Source organism: Lepeophtheirus salmonis, chromosome 4, assembly GCF_016086655.4.
Source record: "Lepeophtheirus salmonis chromosome 4, UVic_Lsal_1.4, whole genome shotgun sequence".
Lineage (NCBI taxonomy): Eukaryota > Metazoa > Arthropoda > Copepoda > Siphonostomatoida > Caligidae > Lepeophtheirus > Lepeophtheirus salmonis.
This window is the reverse complement of record NC_052134.2, coordinates 35513810-35536330: the sequence shown is the minus strand read 5'-3', so window position 1 is coordinate 35536330 and position 22521 is coordinate 35513810. Positions and strand designations below refer to the sequence as shown.

Sequence of the window (22521 nt, the reverse complement as noted above, 5' to 3'; positions counted from 1 at the left end):
TTAGAGATTCAATCGAAAAAAAGTCCAGTTTTCCGTTCATTTTTGAGCGTCTGAATTGAGAAAAAAGTTACCGGCTATTGGAAAAATCTTTGAATAGGGTACATTTGCTGCCCCTTTTTATTGTTCCTCAAAGACATATTTAACCCCAAGGCCAGAGCTAAGTCCAAGTGAACATTGCACTTAGGTGCAATTATTCTCTTGAACTCAATGTGTGTAGGTTCGCGCCTCGGTGGTTAATAGAAAATAAAATATGTATACCAAATGTATACGTATTTTAAAGACAACTCTTAGGTCAGATAGAGTAATTATAACACTATGATGTTTACTTAAACTTATATATGATATTGCAACTCTATCTAACCAATTAAAGGAACACTAAAAAAATAAGTAGGAAAAGGACGACCACGTGATTGATTTTTGTCTAAATTAAGAAAAAGTGTTTTGTACCCACTAGAGGGACTGTGTATATTACAGAAGTTAGAAGAATTACTACAAATAATTATGTAACTATAATAAAGTGTTGGCATCCGTGATAACTCAAAAGTCATATTTTGTAAAGGAAAATTTCGGGCAAAATGTATCACGTAATTCTCCTTTTTTTTTTTTTTAAATGATGAAATAAGCGAAAATAAATTAATAAGTGAGCGCTTTAATGAAAATTTGTCAAAAAATTGGAGAAAATGTGAACAGATCCAATCTTGATGTATTTTAAAAATGAAGTAATGTGAATTTCATCTATTAGGAAAATCATTATCTTTTGCCTTTGTATGTATTTTTTTTTTTGTAACATACTTTGATTAAAGACTAAATATAATTCAATCTTACATGTAGAAATTAGGGAAGTTGGTTTGCTGTTTATAAACAGAATTGCATAAAAAGAAACTTTGTTAGAAGGTTATATATATGTTTATAGTAAGAGGCCTTTAAACTTTAAGATATTAAAAATAACCATCTGAATTTGATATTTGAGTCTTATGATTGTATAAATATTGTAATAAAATAATTTATTATAAAAATGCTCAAAAACTGAGACGAAAAAAATTGAACACAAACTAATCGTGAAGCAAAGTACACATGCAGTGGGTGTATATATTGTTATTTTAAGGGAATAAGTTTTTTAAATAGCTCTATGAAAGCTCACCTTAGAAGAATTTGAATTTCAATAGTTTGTTGTGGGATTACTCGACTTGAGAAAATTCGCCTTGGGAAAAGCTCGCCAGGCAGAGGAATCATCTTTTTTTATTATTTAATGTTAAATATAGAAAGGGGATATATGTTTAAATCATTTGTAATTCTTAGAATTTTATGGCAAAATTGTATTTCTTAACTATTACTTAAAAGATTAAAGAATTGGAATCGGCATAGGGATTTTAGTGTGGAATTGTTCCATCACTAATTATTTTATGAAATTAACGAACATATTTTAGTAGACGGTATTTTCGAACATATTTGGCATTTTTCTTAATCCATAAAATGTTCGTCACAATTTTTATTCCTAAATTTTTGGAACTTATATTGTTCAATATATAGAAGTAAATAGAAATGGATTTCTAATGCTAATAATTGAAAAATTGAATGATATTTCTCTGAACTTCTTTAGAATGATACAGCATATTTTGATGCTGGTATAAAAGCATAAAAAACGACACTCTTCTTTAGACCCATATACCTTATTTATAAAAACTAGTGATAAGGAATGTTATGGCTAATATTACGGAAAAATATTCAATGTATAATTTTTTTTAAATGTGTATTTAAAAAAATATGGATCTCAAAAGAGTTTTAGTTCATTTTGTAGTGATCCCATTTTTTATGTGGTATGTACTAATAATATAATCAATATTATCGTCATATTGTTTCCGATTTCAATGCCAATTTGATGACGTCATACTTCATAAAATGAAGATAGATGCAATCAAAGGAAGATACTTCTAGCTTGATCATCAATCTCAAGAGGTGTTTCAAATCCGTATTCCGAATTCCATGAAGGACAACGGGAGGATAACTCATCTAAGAAAAACTACCCGACCTCTTAGAGTTGAATGGAATTCCTTTGGAAGAAGATACCCTAATTGCAACAATTAAGCAATCAATTCATGATGAGTAGAAAATTTTAATTTTTCCCAATGAGATCACTTAAAAAATACAAAATGGAACAAAAATCCTTGGAGATACCTATTTTTTAACTAGATCTTTTTTAAATTGTACAATGAATATTTTTTAATAATAGAAAGCTATATTCCTACTTACCAAATCAATAAATTATAAGATTCTAAAGAGAAGTATCGTTTTTCGTCATTTTTCAGCCTAAAAATGGAAATATATCGAGTTCCAAACAAGATAAAGAATCAATAAAAACACATTTACATTAACACAGTTTAATTAATCCTACTTTTAATTTGGATATCGTATAAACGGTAAAAAAAGACTGAATTATAATAGTCCCGAATTACTAAAATTTCAGATATTTCAGAATTCAGATGACTATGAGAAAAACTGAGATCAGTTTTGGATTTTCCACTTAATGTTAGATTCCTTTTTTTGGCTTGAATTCAATTGTACAAAATGAGTGTTCCCCTATTTAATTAATAGGTCAAAATTGCAAAGACTATATTATAACAATATATATTTGGTATGTTTATATAAAAACACTCATAAAGTTTATACTTCAATGAAAATATATTAAGTCTTCATTTTTGGGGTTATATCCTGGGATTTCTCAGGGTTCTATATTTACGAAAAATTCCTGAAGATAAAATATATTTCATAGGATATCTTGCATGAAATAATCTATTATTATCAGCTTTCTTCATGTAATTCATACTTGTATAATGAAAACTTCAAAATATATAGAAGACAAAGTTTCTGACAATCTATTTTTAAATGCAAATGACGTGCATTGACAAAAAATGATGCCCAACAAAGCATCTATAACTAACCAACAAATAAATATTTAATTTATTCTTTACCTTCTAGCGTAAAAAAATAAACGTATTAATTTTGTACCTTACACAAATATGTATGACAAATAATTTACTTTTTCTTCTTAAAATATAAAAGACATTATTTGAATTTAAATGTACAGTAGAGACCCGGAATTTGTCCGACTCTGTTTTCAACATATTCAGAGTTTGACACCAAAATGGGGAAAAACTTTGCCTCTAAGCTCGAACAAAACTTTTTAATCTTATCCTTTTCTTTTTAGACAAAAATATGTATGCAACATTTTGGCCTGAAGCCAACCCACTGAACTATTCTGTCTGAGCACATGTTGAGAACAAGGTTTCCTGCAAACAGCACCCCAATACCAATACTATGTGTGTTTCCGTCAATACAGTTTAAGAAAAGATGAACGAGGCCATGGTAAGTAGGATTTGTATCCCTTCAGCAGTCGTTTGGAAGCATTTATTGAGGCTTTGAGTGGCGTCATTGAGTTATAAATTATAGACAATAAACTTAATTATGCATTTGCAATATATCGTTTGAATCTTGCATATCTAACTTTTTAGCTAGATCTCTATGAAGTTTCTGATAGGCAATAGAGATATACTGGATACATACATAATAAATATGATAGTTATTTGACTTTTAAGTGCATATTTTATAAATGTTTAATGATGATGATTGTATCATTTCATTTAATAATGTATCTATGAATAATAGACTGGTTCCTAAAATTTGTGGTTTTTTGCCCTCAACCTAAGCATAAGGGGTACAATTGAACGATCTCGGATTAATTAACTATACTGGTTAGATGACATGCAGTGATAATTATATGAACTTCTTCCCTTTGAATATCGCTTTTCAAAAAAGTTAATCCTTTGTTATACATAATGGGCAAAAAAAGCGTGCAATATTAAGGGCGTCCACAGGATTACATTTTTTGGGGGGAGAGCCTTGGTTTTTGGATAATTTTATGATTTTTTTTTAAATTGAAAAATCCATGGTTATTCAAAAAAAATTAAATTTTTGGAAAAGAAAATTCAAAAATTCCTAGCTATTCACAAAAAAAATTTTTAAAAATTGTGAAAGAATTTCAAAAATCGATAGCTACTTACAAAATAATTAAATTTTTTGTAAAAAAATTTAAAATATTAAGTTTTTTGCTCGGTTACATAATTTGTTCGAATGGCAGAAAAAATTCTAGTAAAAGGCAAAATTACTTAATTTGTCTGGGCTACAGCCCTCCGGACGCCCCCGACTATACAATTTAAGATCAGTCTTATATATAAATATTTACTCGATCGGACTAACAATAAACCCATCCGTTATTTATGACTCAATTCTCTAAGAGTTTCTCCACCACCTCCACAATACAAATATGTATAACAACAAAGAATAAACATATTCACAAATGTATTGTTGTTGCTTCAACTTAATGAGTCATTCAGACAATGAAAATTCAATGTACAGTTAGCCTACACTTAAAATCTAAGAACAAACTGCATTCATGTCTGCAAAAAATGCATATTTGTCCAGGTAGGTAGAGATGGGTACATGAGGTTTTTTATCTACTTATGAATTTATTTTGGTTCTACAGAGTATTTAACATACATAAGAGTAAATGAACTTTGAATATACATAAGCAAATGAATGCATATGAAATGGGGTTGAGCGGTAAGTTATGAATAGAGTTGTAAAAAAATATGACCTTAGACGAGTTCTAAACCATGAAAAGACTCACTCCAAGAGCCCCATAAAAAAATATTAATAAAAAATTCATTAAGAGCCCAAGCCCTCCAGGCGATTGAAGAACATTTATAATGATGGCCTTTACATTGCTAGAAATTGGCATATTTTTTGTTTATAACTAATGGAGCATCACCGTTATTTACTTATTAGTCGTTTGTTTTTATAGCTGAGGCTAGTGCCTTCATCTTCCAACTAATATATTGAAACTAAATAATAAAAGCTAAATACATCCTGGCAATCATGCGAATATTGATGTTTTTCAGGCTTGTTATGTCCTATTTTAAAAAGAGAAGAAAAGATCAATTGAATGATTTTTGAATTAAATTACTCAAATAGAACATATTAATCTATTGTAGACATAAAATAGTTACTTTTTGTTAGCTACAATCTGGGCGGTATTTTTTTAAACTCTCCTAAGTTGTTATCATTATTCGTTAAGTCTGGAGAATGGAGCATCCAAGTATAAAGTGGGTGTACTCATGAATTACGGATAGTAACAATGATGATTTGTTGGTAGTTATAAGTGTAATTCCTGTTAGAACTGGGAGTATAATTAAGGATTAAAAACGTGGTATTTGTATTTGTTTCCTTTGTCTTACAGCTGCTTGATTCTCATCTAATAAGACCTCATGACAGGTTTTCCTGTTCTTCTCCCAAAACAGTTTTAAATATTCAGGATTACAATTTTTCCTTACTTTTATAGAGCAGTATGTAATATTTTGTCCAAATGATTCCAATGATGGAAGGAGACTGAGTGATATTAAATGCATTTGAATTTTAAATTAATCACACTTACTTAGTGAATGATGGAACCTGGCATGCAACGTCACGTCAACTTCAAATTAATACTATAAATATAAATGAAAAAGTACTTAATATTTTCGCGAAAAAAGGAAATTTGAAATGTACATATTACGTTTAAATTTGATTTTCTATTTATTTTGATAGCATTTGATTAAATTGAGGTTAACATGAGTACCTATACCTAAATATCAAAACGAATTAGTTGAAGTAGTCACGTTCTTACTTTCATAACTTCTCTCATGATGTGATTATATACGCTATACCTACATAGAACACGTTGATACCTTTGTTGTATTACACAACCTTTCCTTCAAATAGAGATAGGAAGAAAAAAAACAGAATCATGTGATAATTAGCATATGTGGGGAAAAGTCTTTGTACTGCAACTCCAAATCGAATATCAATTCTTTGTTCACAAGTGCAGGCCCTTTCAATATTTTCATCAGTCCAGTTCAAGTCCTTGAATATAAAGTTAAGTTCGAGTCCTGATATTTCTTTGGAGTTCATTTAAATTTCATAACTATTATTTAGAATATATAGTGTTAATGTTTTTGTTGAGCTCAGTACAAGGCAATGCCTCTTCCCGTTGTGCGTTTTCTATGGTGAATTCTCCCAGGGCGACTAGTCCCACGGCAGACATTCTCAATACAAATGTTCAAAAGGTGAAATTTCCTAGATCCAATAATAAATAGTAAAATATCATTTATAAATAATAACTCATTAAAATCGGAAATTCATTATTTTCTCGATGCTGATTCTAGAAAAAGCACCCAATTCTATGATTTGCAATTTCAGATAATCGTCCCATCACTCATTTTAATATTGAAATATTGTTCAACTCTCGTAAATTTCCAAGTTATACATGTCTAAAGAACATTTCTACAGTGTGGTATAATTGAGTAGCTACCATAAGAGGTAAAAGGTTTTTCATTAAGAGCGCTTCAACTTTTTTATATTTAAAACACAAATGGTTAAAGATTTTGCAAAATTTATTTTTTTCAGTACAAATTATAAACATTTATGTATATAATTCCAATCGCTGAACCCGATTTTCTACTACTTTTTTCAATAAATTGACTGATATTATAACAAATTAGCGTTCGATATTTTCTCTGAGCTTTTCTAACATCGTTGGCTTATTGGTGTTGACCAATGACTTCATGTGACCACAAAGAAAATAATCTAAAGGTGTTAAATTGCACAATCGAGCACCCAATTAACTGGTCCATTTCTCCAGATAAAGCGCTCACCAAATGTTCTTTGCAATAAATCTATTGTTGAAACCACATATTTGACAAGTCCATACATTGCAAATGGTGTCCAAAAACAATCAGTTATCATGGTACAATAGCGATTTCCATTTACAGTAACGTGGCGATTATCATCATCAACGAAAAAGTATGGCCCAATGATTCCTTCAGTATGAAGTCCATACCAAAAAATAACCTTCTTGGGATGCAATGATGTCTCTTGAAGGACTTGTGGATTAGTACCTGAGCAATAACTCATATTTTGCCTATTAATAAAACCATTGAGCCAAGAATTAGCTTCACCACTAAAAATGATTTCATGCTCTTAAAGTAACGACAATTGAACGGTTATTTTAATAATAAATTTGGATAATTGGCAATCGCTGATCAAGAGTATTTCGTTCCATGATGAAATGCATACTAATTAAGTTTCTAAATATAAAATAAAGAACATAAATATGGAGTCCTTTTTTGGCTAAGGGGAAAAAATTGAAGCGTCCCTAATGAAAACTCTTTATATGGAGATGAACACTGACACACAAATACTAGAATTTATTGCTATATTTATTTGAGAAAAGACCTATAAAAAGTGAAACTACGGAAACGTACCTAAAAATATTGATCACGTGATTTGTGATTAAACAACTTTGATTTGTTGCTTTGGATATATACTGATCGAAAAGTCTAAATAAACTAAGGCAATAATAGAAATAAAAACAGCTAACAGAAAAATAGAACGTAAATTTTTGTAGAAATAAGATATATGCCCATTTGTCTCTAAGCATATAACAAGATTGCTAATATAAAAAAAAATTGATATGAATAAGGTTTTCAAAGTAATTTGAGTCATTTAATATTAATGTGGTTTCTTGTGAGTGTTCTTAAATTATTAAACAGTATCATACTTTGTCATGATTATAAATTCCGTTGGTTTTTTATAGTATATGTACATCAATCCGAAGTTTGAAAATTATTTGACTCATTAATCTTTAATTTACAAATTAATACAGACTTGAACCTTTCTATGTAAATTTATAATAACAACATCGATGTATTTAATTTCCTTTAATCAAAATTTTGAACTATGATAAGGGTTTCAAACTTAACTATACAAATTTTTACATTTGAATATAAATTTACAATTTAACAATATTATATAATATCACACCTTAACATATTGAAAAAAATCAAAAGCTTTACACAAAATTTAACTTTTTGGAACAAAAAATTCAAAAATTAAATTTCTAATATTTAGTTTTTGGAAAAAAATTCAAAAATATTCATGTGCAAGTTATCTGTACCGCGAAAATGATTTTTTTTCTAAAGCAATTTTCTATGCAGCCAGTTATAAGAATAAAAAAATTAAACCAAATTCTGAAAGATTGATGAATTATAGTTTATTTTATATAATAAAATCACCTCTAGCCTCAATCACAGTCACTATCTTAACCCTGAAAGCGCGAGAGAGCCTTCGCCATTTGGTCGCTTAGTAAAATCTGCATTGTCTTCTTGATCGGATTGATAAGTTTGTCTTTGGTGTGGCAGGGAGTTCGGTTGGTCTGTCGTTCGGTCGTTCCCCACATAAAAAAAATCCAGGGGATTCAGATCCAGCGAGTTTGGAGGCAAAAGTCTGGCGATATCAAGTCGTCAAATTGTCTCTGGGGCATTTGAGACTTTTTTTTAAGGTGTGGAAGGAAGCTGAGTCCTGCTAGCACATGAAAGGCCTCCAATTGGCAACCATGTTAATCCAGGGTGATAGAAGGGATCAGAAAAATAAATAAAGAATTTGCAACGATTGATTTCGGGAAGACTTTTGACTCTTTAACTCATAAATTTATAGTAAACCATTTGTATATGGCTGGTTTACCTCCAAATTACATTTCAAATATGGCAACAATTCTAATGTTATCATTCTCAATATTCAATCTGGCTGGCAATAAGAAAAAAAAATTGAATAGAAGATACAAGCAAGATATTGCCATTAATCTGCTATATGAAAAATTAATCTATAATCCATGAATCGAAGGTCTTGAATTAAGAAGGAAGTCATTGAGGATAATGCTAATTGCTGACGACGTCTCTGTATTTATTGCTGGTTCACGGGAAAAAGTAAAAACTGATTAACGAGAACTGGAAAGGGTGTTAGTCCAATTCTGAAAGGAATCTGGATTAAACGTCAGCCTATCACAGACACAAGTTCTTACATGTATGGGAAATGACCTTATTGAGGAGTTTCCTTCGTATTCATACGATGACTCTGCATCACTGTTGGGTATTATAGTTTCCTGTCAGAGTGAGGATGAAGCATTACACGAAAATGGGGATAAAGTATTAAGCATAATTACCAAAGCAGTCGAGGTGTTAGTCCCATTTAAGATAAATAAACTTGATAAAATCTACATATGGAACCAAAAAAAAATTCTGACGAAAATTGTTCATCTTTTGCGATATTCCCCTTTCACAGAAAGAATTTCCATTATAATCACGGCAAAGAGATAGCAGTTTCTATGTGAAGAACGAAGAAAGAGCAAATAAAAAAGAGGTATATATAAAACCTTGATTATGTTTCACGACTACCTAAGAGTTTTATTACTTATGACGTATATGAGCAAGTAAAACCTTGATATTGGCATTGACAATAATGCAGCAAACATAACATTATAAGTATTGTTTAACAATAAAAATTGAACAATCAAATTGCTTTAACTAAACATATCCTTCTTTGGAGATAGTAAAATTACATTATTTTACGTTCACAAATGTATTCAAATATCATATTACACAAAGTCCCTACTGACATCAAGTTCAATTAGATAAAATTACATCCCTTTAAGTAGTACTCGTTCTTTAAGGAAAACATTTATATAGAGGATTCTAATCTTCTTATACGATACATAAACTTTTTACTTATTTAAGGAAGTTGATAAGTGTCCTTAACTCACCAAATAAGTATGCAGTTGAGTTGTATTTTCCAATTGTTAGAGGTTATATGATAAGTACGTCACACTTGGATAGTAGAGTGGTCATTATGACTTTTCCATAGGGTTTAAATAAGTCAAAAATATGACCCGACAATGCCAAAGCAAGCTTGACTAATTTTCTTCCAAATTGAGTGTGAAATAGGTACATATGTATTCTTTGACAAATAATCGTCAATTACCATCTACAAATAATTCTCATTAATCCTTTGGGCGCACCCACCGCAAGTTGCACATAAAGTTGCTGAAATTCACCATCAGAAAATAAGAAATTGACAGATTTTGTTTGAAAGATTAAAATCCTCATCAAATCAAGGCTCTTAACTAAAGTTCAAATTATTTTTTTCTGAACTCATCCCACAAATTAGACATTCAAGGCCTATAATTGACTCATATATGTCTAAGATATATTCGGCTTAATGTATATATTAAGCATAAAAATAAATTTAAAAATTTTCCTTGTCATGATTTTGTTCAAGATTGTTTTTATCTTGAGGTGCCACAGCTATGATTTTTTTTTTTTTTTTTTTTTTTTTGACGTCTTGATTGTGTAATTTTTCGATAAATTTTAAGAGATTTTTTGTTATATAAAGCAAAAAATCAACATTATATTTTTTGAGAAATTATTGCACTTTTTTTAAAATACTTTCTCCCATTAATGAATAAATTTAAAATGTGGCAACTATTATTATTAAATATTTTAGGAATTCACAGATATTATTTTGTTAGTTAGGCCACTGGAGGAGGACTGATGGCCTTCCCGTGGTCATGGGCTTTTTGAATAGCCAATGACTCTCTGGACATTAATTGTATTTCTTCATTATTATTTTTTTTATATATACTCAGTGCTAAGGAAAGGTATTTCCTAGATTACAAGATGAATGTGGTAGCAAGACTTATGGCACCACTGAATTAAGACCCTTAATAAAATTAGTAAACACACAAATAATAACTTTTTGTCTTTGTGTCTAGAATAATAATAAAATTTTCCGTGGACAATCTGCATATCTTCCTCACTCAAGAGTTTTATATCATTAGCACTGCCAGTAGACAAAAAAATAAAAAGCGAAAATACGTCATAAAATTTGTATTAATGATGCCATTTCAAATATTTTTTTGTCTTAAATACAGGCAGCCCATATCTTATAATAATCATAAACATTGTAGAGAATACTTTTACTACATAAAATCGACAAATTTCCTAGAAATCTCATAGGATAAAAAGGTTTAACACGTTCTTTAAATACTACTTGATAAACATTGATATTATATTATCATTAAATTAATATGTAATAGGTACTATCATTTGACAAATAAGACTAAATTTGTACACTTATTTTTTTGTTGGATCAAGTAGGTAGAATAAAAAGTAGGATAATCTGAAAAAAATAACTTTTTTTCCAGTGCTATGGTTAGTTTATTATTTACACAATGGAAATAATACTGTAAAATGATGTAATAAAATATTTTAATAACAAATTAGGGACATATATATAATAAAAACTTAGCCTTAGAGGGATAGTTTTTTGATGGATAAAACCCTTTTATGGGTGGATCCCATTTTGACATAACAAAGTTCATTTTTTTTCCTAAAGATTAATGAAATTGGGATTTTTATTATCATAAAACTTGGTTATTAAGGCCCTTAAATGACCAATATGAACAAAGCTGACGTCACGTGAAAAATCTTAATAAAATCTGATGAGGAGGAAGCAGGTCTTTGTTGTTGTCATCTTCTTTCTTCCTCCCCCTCTAAACCCGGCGTCAACGGCAGGAGAGGGAAAGCCTCTATGTAAATTTGTACTAAGTGCGGCCAAAAAAAAAGGAAAAAAATAAGCAGAGAATAAAAAGAAAGGGAGAAAGAAAGAAGAACGTACTTTCGAATTCAATGAACAGAAGGGGGATAGTAGAAAATAAAAAGAAACGTCTTCCCCCTTACTTTAGTTGAGTCATAACAAGAGTTACTGTACAGTCAGACTTTTTTTCTGTAAGTGTGGAGTGATATGATTCTACGCAGTAATTGTAGATTTAACTACAATTGTTAAAAGGTAATGTAATATTTTTATTATAATTAGATAGGGTTTTATTAAAAGATTAATGTTTGCTTCCCCATGAATATATATTTCCCATAATCCCATCAGACTTCGCGCCATTAATTTTGAAATATTGAACAAAGGGAAGGGATAAAAATAACAGAGGAATAAATAAAAAATAGTAAGAAAACATAGATTTCAAATTAGTATTGGATTCTGTTTACAGATCCAAGACCGGTCTAAAACTAGTATGGGTCTTAGTGGACCAAACGAAAACAAATTTGAGCCTTTAAAAAAGTTTAGTATCAAAGAAAAATTACGTCTAGACCGATTTTGTGCATGAATTATTGCTAACCTAATGTATTTTAAACATTGAGAACATTGGCACAATAACATCATATTATGAATTTAAATGTGCTGCAGAAATCACATTTGTACAACTCATAAATCAGGATGGGAAAGAAAGTCAGTCCATGGATTGAAACCAAAAAAAATTAGCCTTTATATTTTAGAATGAAATCATCAGACCATGATTTCAGAACGATTTTATTAATTTCTAATATCTGAGATTGCAATCAGGATCGAAATTCTAAAAAAAAAATCATTTACGAACTTACCAGGAAAAAATTAGGTGTCAAACCCGAGCGTCAATACTCCTTTACATAGTTGGAATGTAAGAAAAGGTCATTTGGCAAATGTAGGCCTACAAATTTGTATAAAAGCCTTTATTTATAATTATAGATATTGCTAACAAAGGAGGTTATACGGTCCAAGTGAGAAATATAATGCATTTTTTTCCTTTTTATCAAGCTATTTCATTGTTTTTTTTCCTTTTTGGCTGAGCTGAATAAATACATAAACTCATTATTAAGCCTTGTTCATGTATTTATGACATAGTTTTTTGATAGTGTTGGATAAGAATATCATTCGAACGGGGAACTAAGTAGTAATTTGACATGACACAAGACGACAATTCTAAATTTTTTCCACTATTAATAAGATGGAGTTGCTCAGACTTAGGTATAAGTAGGCATGTAATATTACAATTAATCAATCTGATCTAGAAGATCAATATAAATTTGTATCCATGTTAGATGTAGGGCTGTAAATCGTAAGCATTTTCAGTAAGTAAAAAATAGAAAAAACAAAAATCAACATGGGAACCCTGAAAATTTAAATAACGTTTAGTTGTTGATAAACTTAGTATTAGAATATCAGAGAGCAGCTATAAACGAAAAGATATTAGTATAAATCCCACTTTCAATGAAGGAAAGACTAATGCAAGAATGACTCCGTTGTCGATCTTCAACTCTATTTGAGTTTCTATTGACTCTATTTTTTACAAAAAATGTAATATTTTAAATAAAATTTCTAAATTGCGTTCATATAAATTTAATTTTTTGCCATGAGCTTTGGATTTGTAATATTTTTTTCCAATAAAATTGGGATTTTTTTTTCTAAAAATTCAAAACAATGCCCCCCCCCCTTAAAAAAATAATAATAACAATAATAATCATCATATAAAATATACCACCCTTTTGACACCCCAGTGTTCTCAGTATTACTCTCCCTCAATCATGAGCGCACTCACTCGTGATTACGCTATAGTTAGAGTTTCTCTCCTCAAGAATGAAAAAATAATAGTAATAAAAGTAACAGATTTATTATAAAAATTAATAAAGAAACACTGTTCAGGTTGCCCACAACAACAGCGAACAATTATATGCTTCTGATTTATTACGCTATTTATGTTTACATTTCCTTCTGTATGTACAGGCGAGTATCGAACCTTCAAACATTACTTTCAAGAGAATAATTTCTACGGAGCTTGTTGTTCACTGAGCTACACTCGATAAATTCGACTTTATTTAAACTTAGAAGTAGCAAAAAGTCATTATACTGCACATTCAAGTTGAACCTCAAATCATTGTGCATAAGTCCAAGTCAAGTACAGTTTGAATGTTTTTATAGAGTTCTCTGATTTCTTTTAAGTTGATTTAAAGTGCTTCATTATTATATAGGGTTCATAGTGTTGAAGCTTTACTTGAGTTGGTTATAAGCAGACTTTCGAGTAATGGCTTGCCAAATTTCTAGTATCACTTCAAATAACAGTAAAGACTACAGACGCTCATTTCTAATTGAAAGAAGAGTTAATGTGCATACATTAAAAAGGAGAAACCGCATTAGATATAATGTGAAAATTCTCAAATACTTGAACTCGACTGAAGATTAAATGTTGGTATAGAGTCCTAACATCCAAATTTTTTTGACTCGAGTCGAATATGAGTCTTTATCAAAAAAAAATGTCCTTGAGAGAAAGGATAATTTATCTAAAATCTACATGGAATCACTTAATTACATTTAAGGTGAGTTACCACATCTATTGTGCGTGTACACTTTTAAGTGACTAAATAGGTACATATATATACTTAGACATGTATACGCACGATATATATCCCTGAGACCCCGATACGAGCCGGTTAATTAATTAATCTATTGACGGTAACAGGAACATTTAGATGTAAGAAGAAATATTTGATTTGAAAAAATATTTGTTGTTAAATTGTTGGATTCAGTCTCAAAAAGTTAAATAAACATATTCAGATATGTTTATATTGTATTTACATTGACAAAATTCCAATAAAAAATATCATAAATACTAGTATAATTATAACTATTTGTAATAATTATAAAAACAATCTGGATATTGCACAATATTCGAATCTGCAACAACCAAATTTATTCTTTCCTTAACAAATTAGACTTTTGCAATGACTTAACGGAGGAGTAGACCTATTAAGAAAAAAACCATTGTCGTCTCTCAAGTTTTTAGCAGCTGTTTTCTAAAAAAAATCTAAGGAAACCAGATCAATATGACAGATACATTTTAAACAAAACATGCGTCCTAGTCTTGAAGAGTTTAGAAAATAAGGAGCATTACTGACCTTTTAAATATAGGCCACCACTCCTTCATTCATCTAATTCTCTCTCTATAGCAAGCTGTTATTGCGTTCAAGATATCAACATTGTTATATTTAGAAATACTATCAAGAAACGTCAGTTTCTTATACATTTTTCAACTCTATTCTACTCACTTGCCTAAGAAAATGGAGTATCTTTGAAACTGTCCCTAAATTTTATTAACAGTAAGATATTCCCTCATAAAACAATATGTTATTATAAATCACTATGCTTAGCCTACTGGCGGTAGGTTAATCTTTTAACAACCTAATTTCAAAATGAAATAAAACTGTAAAAAAATGAATTAAAAATGAATTCCAAGCAGGATCACAAGAACTTTTCCATTAGAAATTTAATTTTTAGATCTTATCTGTGACAAGATATGAAAGCCGTAATTTTCATTTGAACAACACTCTGTATTCGTGTAGGAATTTTGAGCAATTCAGCGTCCCTGTAAATAATTAATACTAAATTTATATTTATTAACGTACTCCAGACGAGAGATAAACAAAAATTAATAAATAAATGTTCCATGTAGATTGAAAAATTCATACTTATGGGTAGTGGTAAATAAATGCACCAAAGGCCTTAAATGGGCTTGTATTATATATATCCCTCTTCCTGTAATACCTACCTATATTAGTAATCACTTCATATTATAGACACCTTCATTCTCTTCTAATTAGTAGGGTTGTATCGGTCCTTTATATAGAACTTAGAGTTGGTCGAGTCCCACGTTCCATACAGTCAGTCTCTGATTTTTTTCATTTACGTATAATTCAAAAATCAATTGAAAATATTCATTTATAAAGGTTTTATCGGGTCTTAAACATTGTCAATACAAGACCTTTCTCAGGAAAGCCCTAAATATTTATCTCTTTACCACCCTTAAGTTTCACAAAAAAAAGATATCTTTGTTTAAGCGGCTTCTATTGTGGAAAAGTATGAGAATACTATTTTGGCATAAAATAACTTATACAAGCTAATTTTCCAAAATAAGAGTAGTCTATTTTTACAAGCCAAATGCACTTATTCTCCCTTTTTCAATAATAAGATTACCATTAGATATATCAACGTTTTTAACCGACTTTGATTAAGAAAACTTGTTCCTCGAATTGACGCTAAAATTTTTGAATCCCAATATAAGATATGCAGCATCGTTTTAAAAACCTTGCTATTGGGCTTTAATATGGGACTTAAAATCTTTCAAAATTTTAAACAAACCAATAAATTAAACTATACTAACTGAATGAGTTTATAATTACTTTAAGTACATTTTAAGTACGAAATTGGTTTGTAACTATATTCTTAATAATTTAGGCCTAAGTACAGTACTTATTATTCGTTAAAAAGTTTGGTGAAGATTGATTGATGATTATTTGCCATTGTCTGATATTTATGTGAACGTCTTTAGCAAAGATTACTCTATGGAACGGCCTTTTGCGTCCAATTCGTACGTATCTTTAAGATTTAGAAAGGGGCATTAAAAAAAACCGATACATCTCTAATAATTAAGAACATTATCGAAATTCAATTGTAAGTTCCATATTTAAATAAATACATAGAAAATACAAAGAGATTTCGATTGTTAATGGGAAATAGGAAAGCTGTAGTAGAGTAAAGTTTTCAGTCTATAAAAATGAGCATGAACTACTGCAATGGGTATTAAAGTGTATTATAATTTCAACGTCAGATAAAGGAGAGAAGTTGAGTCATTGGTTAACTTTTTATCCCATCATCAAAGTCAGTCCGAGATTAATATTATTTCACTAGTTAAAATTGCTGACTATTATATCAATGAAGTTCTTAACCTGTTAATGTACGAAAACTTAACAAATGTGACGTCATAAACCCTTATTCTCAACTATATTCTTTGCTGACACAAAACGAGCATCTTGTCACCTCTATATATTTCGTTTTCATGGCCCTATATCGATAACACAAAAAATATACAGAGTATTTTCTTTGGAGCTGACGTTGTTTCATACTATTTTTTCCCTAACCAGTGTGCTGAACGATGATTGGTTGAATTTGAATTATCTTCTTTAAATCAATTCCCAACAATGATTGTATAATAGTTCCTTAGTTGGAAAGAATTGGACAACTACCATGTGATTTTGGGCCTTTTTACTATTTATTTTCAAAGAAAAGGTTGTTTGATAGAATAAAGGTATTACCACAGACGTTCACAGGGATATATTTCTGGGGGTGGCTGGGTATTTTTTTTTAATCCAAGACTTACAATTTGCTTGGAAAAAAATTTGAAAATTTAAATTTTTCTGGAAAAAATTTCAAATATTAAATTTTTCGGAGAAAAATTTCAAAAATTTATAGCTATTCACAAAAATTTGATTTTTGGGGAAAAAAATCAAGAGCTGTTCGGAAATAATTGAATTTTTTTGGAAAAACATTCTAAAATTAAAGTTCAAATATTAAATTTTTTGAAAAAAAAATTGAAATATTATATTTTCTAGTAGGAATAAAAAATTACTTAATATGGGAAGGGGCTACAGCCCCTCCAGCCCTCCCCCTGGGGGCATCCCCAATTACTCTATGATGTGTTCCATCAAATTATAAGTGCTCTTTTTATATTGTTCTTATTTGTTCCTAAGTGATATTTCAATATTTTAATCATCTTCATATTCCTTCAAACTTTTTTTCTAATATTTAAATAAGTCATTAAACTTTGACTAACATCATTTTGTCTTTCACTTTTGAGTTTAAACATTTATACTTGTTTCGAGTGTGATGTTATTGTCAAGAAACTTCAATATACATATATGCATGTAAAGGTAGATTTATAAAAATGCAAAGTTACCTTTGAGAAAAAACAACCTTACAAAAAAAAAAAAAAAAAATTATACAATATATTTACCCTGAGGATATTTAACACAAGTTTTATATCATCAGTTATGCAACATATTTTGAAGTTCCATGAAAAGAGATTATGCTTAACTGAAAATACATTCGTATGAGAATTTAAAATACAATTGATGTCTTTCAAGTATTTATTACTGCTTTTTAGAGATGGCTTTCGGTTAATATTTGAACCCATTGACTTGTACCCGGAACATAATTGTAAAAAATACCCACAAAAACAGTTACCCAAGCGGTATAATATAAAAAAACGATGAAAATCTTTATATATGTGTGAGGACCCACGTTTTTATCCGAGTATTTGCCATAAATATGACACTTCAACACAAAAGAAAACTAGAATGATTTTTTTTTAATTGGAGATGGATTACGTATTTTGTATTGATCGGCGAATTCATTATTATACTTTGCTATTAAGAAATTATGTTAATAAATCGTTTCACGACGTCGCAAATTGCACTTACAGAAGTAAAAACTCATTGCCAATATGAAATAATTTAAAAAAAGGTAGATATAAAAAAAATGCAATATCGGGATCAAATTAAGTCCAATACATTAAGTGAAGGCTCGGAACCAGTAGTCGGGGAACAGGGGTATATTTCCCCAATTGAATTAATTTATAAGCTTTTGAGGGGAATGGAAGACTGAAACCTTAGTGAATGAAGGATAGGCTGAAGAACTTATTGAACTTCGTCCCAACGGTGAAATAAGCATTGAATTTGAGGGCAATGATGACTTCTCAAGATTTTTGATGCCAAAAGCTGCAAAGGCTTTTACATAGAACTACACATTTGCAAGCAACTAAAAAGCTGCTACCCTTTGCAATAACCTACCTTTGGGAACAAAGTTTTTCTAGCCTCATAATTTTCAAAACAAAATACAGAAACTGGTTGGATCCTGACAACAGCATCCAAGTAGCACTGACATCAAAAATCCATGATATTGAGACTGTTGTATCAAAGATGAACAAATCATTCTTCAAGGCCAAAAAACTGATATAAATAAAAGATTCAAGTTTGCAATATTTTTTTCATTTGATTTCTTTCTCTGCCATTCTAATGCTAGAAGAAATAAACATTGTCCACCATGATACATTGTGGATCCAATAACATTTGTTTATTTTGTTTTTCTAGCATTTTGAAATATATGAAGTAAAATAATTGTAATGATGGAAATAATAACTATTTGTAAATGTGTAATTCACAAAGATTTTTCTTGTGTGTTATTTCCATGCCTTAAAGAAGGATTTTTACTTCCTAGTGTTAAATGAAATAATTATATAAATATCATGACACTAGTTTGGGGTAAATTTAGCTACAAGTTCTTTTGGGATATCCCTAGAAAAGTTACCCGGCCCCTGCTCTAAACAATAGCTAATACTATTGGGGATCTCAATTTATCCTATAAAATTGAATGCAAAGCTTACAAGCTGATATTAACCAAAATATGTTCATGATTGGTGGTCGACATGTAAATGTTATGATGTCTAAAAAATGATCATTTTTCATTTTCTTGATTTAGCTCACAATATATTTATTTTCCATTTTGTAGGAGTAATTATGTAGAAGTGATGAATGACTACACGAAAGAAATGGATGATAGTTTTTATGTTGACGTCATCATCCCCCTTAATAGATGAGCAATAAATGTGTACTCATCCCCAGCGACTGATTCAAAAGAGAGGAAGCCACTTTTGTTGTTGCTCCTCTCCATTCTAGTAGGCTCATGATTATCACTTTTCAGTAACCTAGATGCATTACTAGGGACGTTAATCAAATCTACCTCCCGGTGCCAGTAAAATACTAATAACATAAATATCTGCTGGCAGGCTGCTTGTTCTTGAATCTGAATTACTGTAATTATTTTCTTATACACTGTCAATTCATTGATTAATTATAACCAATAATAAAACGAAAATGTCTTAACAGACAAAATTGAGAGTGCTATTAAGTTATTTCAGTTAATTCTTTAAGTAGTAAAAAATATGGACTCCTGGTTTGTAAGTCAAAAAAAAAAGAGTAAAATGACGCCATATATACAAATTTATTTTATATGTTTATGACTTATCAAGTTTTTTGCTTCTTTATTTCTTTATCGACCTTCAATGATTTAAATCTCCTGAGTGAGGTGCAAATGCATATTGCCAAGTAAAAAACTTAGTATTATTTTACACGCACCGGAAGGAAGTTTTTAATAGCGTCCATAGGGAGTATTTAGTTGAATTACTGCATGATTTTGTACTTCTGACATGGCGTTCACTCACAAATATATAAATGCACAATGTATTTAGATGGCAACTGTCGATTTTTCTGTTTTGCTCCTCTTATTATTGTTCTAAGCATTAATGCGTTGAGTTTGATTAGTTCTTGTTAAGCTACATGAACAAATCTCAATAATAATTATTCCATAGTCGGGAATAATTAGCCTTTTTTAATTTTCTTTTGTGAGAAACAAATGGTGTGGAATACAGTTTGGATAACGACGTGCTAATGGATTTTCGTAATCCCGAATAGCTTTCTGAAGTGTACAAAGAGACACTGTATTTACCTTTCTTCAGTTTGGATAAGTTGCCTCTTGGATGTTTTAAAGCCACCGACTCTACGTATTATGAACTCAAAAAAATAAATATTACTTATAACTTATATATATAAATCAAAGACCTTCATTTAACTAAAAAATTTGTGATCTCATACTCATTGACTCTTATATTCTTAAAATTATCCATTCAATGTACATATTAATAAACAGTTATAACAAAAAAAGTATGTACAAAATGTTAGCTAACCTATATTTTGTTTTGTTTTCAAATTTTCCTGTTCTTTTTGATGGACAAGGTTACACGTAGATAAATAAGCTCGATGTGAATAGAGATTAAGTATAGTACTGTAAATCCAAAAAAAATTTGAGTGTGCAAATTTTTTTTTCGCAACATGAACAGGCTTTTTATATTCTCAAAACCTGTCATCATTATTATTTCATATTTGAAGAGAGAACATATAAATATAATTATAACCACATGTGTGTGTGTGTGATCATGAATGGTGGAGAGTCCTTGTTGGACTAACAGTAGATTTGAGGATCAAGAACGTAGTAGTTCCTGCCTATGCCCATACCTGGTACGAAGTTGGATTTTTGTTTATTTTCTTTATCTAACAGCTAGCTTAATGAAACGTCATGACAGCTAAGCTGATCTCCAACATTCTTCCAATTCTTAGGGTTACCATCTTAATTTTGGATTGTTGTTTTTTTTACACGCCGAAAATGCTTAGGATTTACAACGTTAACATTGTATCTGTAATTAAGTCGCATGTTTTATATAACACGTTTCCCCCTGAATCTGAAGTTCAACTACTCATGTCGATTCTGCTTAGGAAAAAAATATCTGAAACCTATCCCTAGTGCATTTATAATCACGAAATTTGCATTATATTTTGTATATCTTAAAAATAAGAAGAATAAATCATTTTTATGACATTAGGAATATTTATTAGTAGAAAAAAGAATAACAAAAACCAATTAGGAATTGAGGATTTCTCTTCCTTGCCCTACATTTAAAAATATTTAATTTCTATTAAGACTGCATGAAATATATTTAAAAAATCTATGGGCTTAATGCTCATACAAGTTAATTGAAAACTCTGATTTCATCAATATGCAACAATGCATTTAAAATTATCCACACTGCATTTCGTGTCTTTAAAGAACTTAATATTGTTACATTGTTAAGTGCTATGTGCATATTAAGTGATCATCCCGATTTTTCCTCTATTGGTCAGGTTTATTTTCTCCAATTAGGTATATTTAGGCATGAGCATTTTGAAGGGAGTGAGGAAAAGGCATCCAAATAGTTCATTATTTTCGAAAATATGATTGGAAAAGGATTTTTTATTATAATAATGCTTAGTTGTCTATGCCCCAGGATGTACCACATCAACAGTGCTAACGCCACAGGAAAATATTCTACTTTATATATTTAAAATTAATTATATCGGTCATTACTACTAATGATTGGATATGTTTTTGGATTTTGGAAGATTTTTTTGTTCTTGTTCTAGTCTGACATTTTTTTATTAAAGTAAACATTTGAAAGGTAGTCCTTTACAAACAATAATTTCAATTAATTGATTTATCTTACTAATTGTGGGGAGGGCATTTATAAATTTTTATATCTAAAATACATACTAAATCTAGATGCATACAAATTATTGTTGGGTTGGGTCAATTTGTTCGGTTACGTTCAGTCTTAGGACGATTCCTATAGGCCCTTCCGGAATACCGGTCCTTAGAATTTTTTACCATTTTATATTCTGACGATCAATTTAGTGCAATGTGCAACACACTCAAAGCGTTGCTAAAAATAATTTGTTGATAAAACATTTACGGTAATTATTTGTTGAAGGTACAAATTTAATTCACACTCCTTTTTGCTAAAAATATTCTAGGTTTTTTCGTGTTGACGGTCCAAATACTCTACAAAAAACATTAACAACGCACATTAAAAAAAAAAGTTTTTTGACACTTTTCTACACATTTCATTTGCTTTCTGCTCAATAGATAATATGTCAATGAAATTGCAAACATATTTTTATTAGGACCATACACGGTACCAAAAAAAAAACCCGTTGTTAATCTTCATCCGTCAAAATCTAAGAATTTTTGGCCACCAGTCTCACCCTATCGTACGTACATCTATTAGATTATTTTTGTTGTATTTTATTTTTCTATTATGGATATTAGCATATTGTAACTAATAAATCTTTTTAATTTAGAATTAGAGTTTTTTTTTTTTTTTTTTTTTTTTTTAAATAGATCAAATGAAGACCCTCTTAAGAAAATATCACCCTAAAGGGATTTTGTTATTGAATAGATGGATTAATATAATGTATTTACATTTTTTACTTCATTGTTCCACCTTTTCATTAACCT

The 22521-nt window shown here is 29.7% G+C and overlaps 1 protein-coding gene across 1 annotated transcript in view; it reads left to right on the top strand.

Annotated features, from left to right (window-relative positions):
- Positions 1–11612: 11612 nt before the first annotated feature.
- Positions 11613–22521, top strand: part of Mct1 (Monocarboxylate transporter 1) — a 49830-nt gene continuing 38921 nt past the window's right edge. Inside the window, exon 1 of the mRNA XM_040709978.2 lies at positions 11613–11772. The gene's annotated coding sequence lies outside the window, so the exon portion shown is untranslated. The remainder of the gene's footprint in view (positions 11773–22521) is intronic.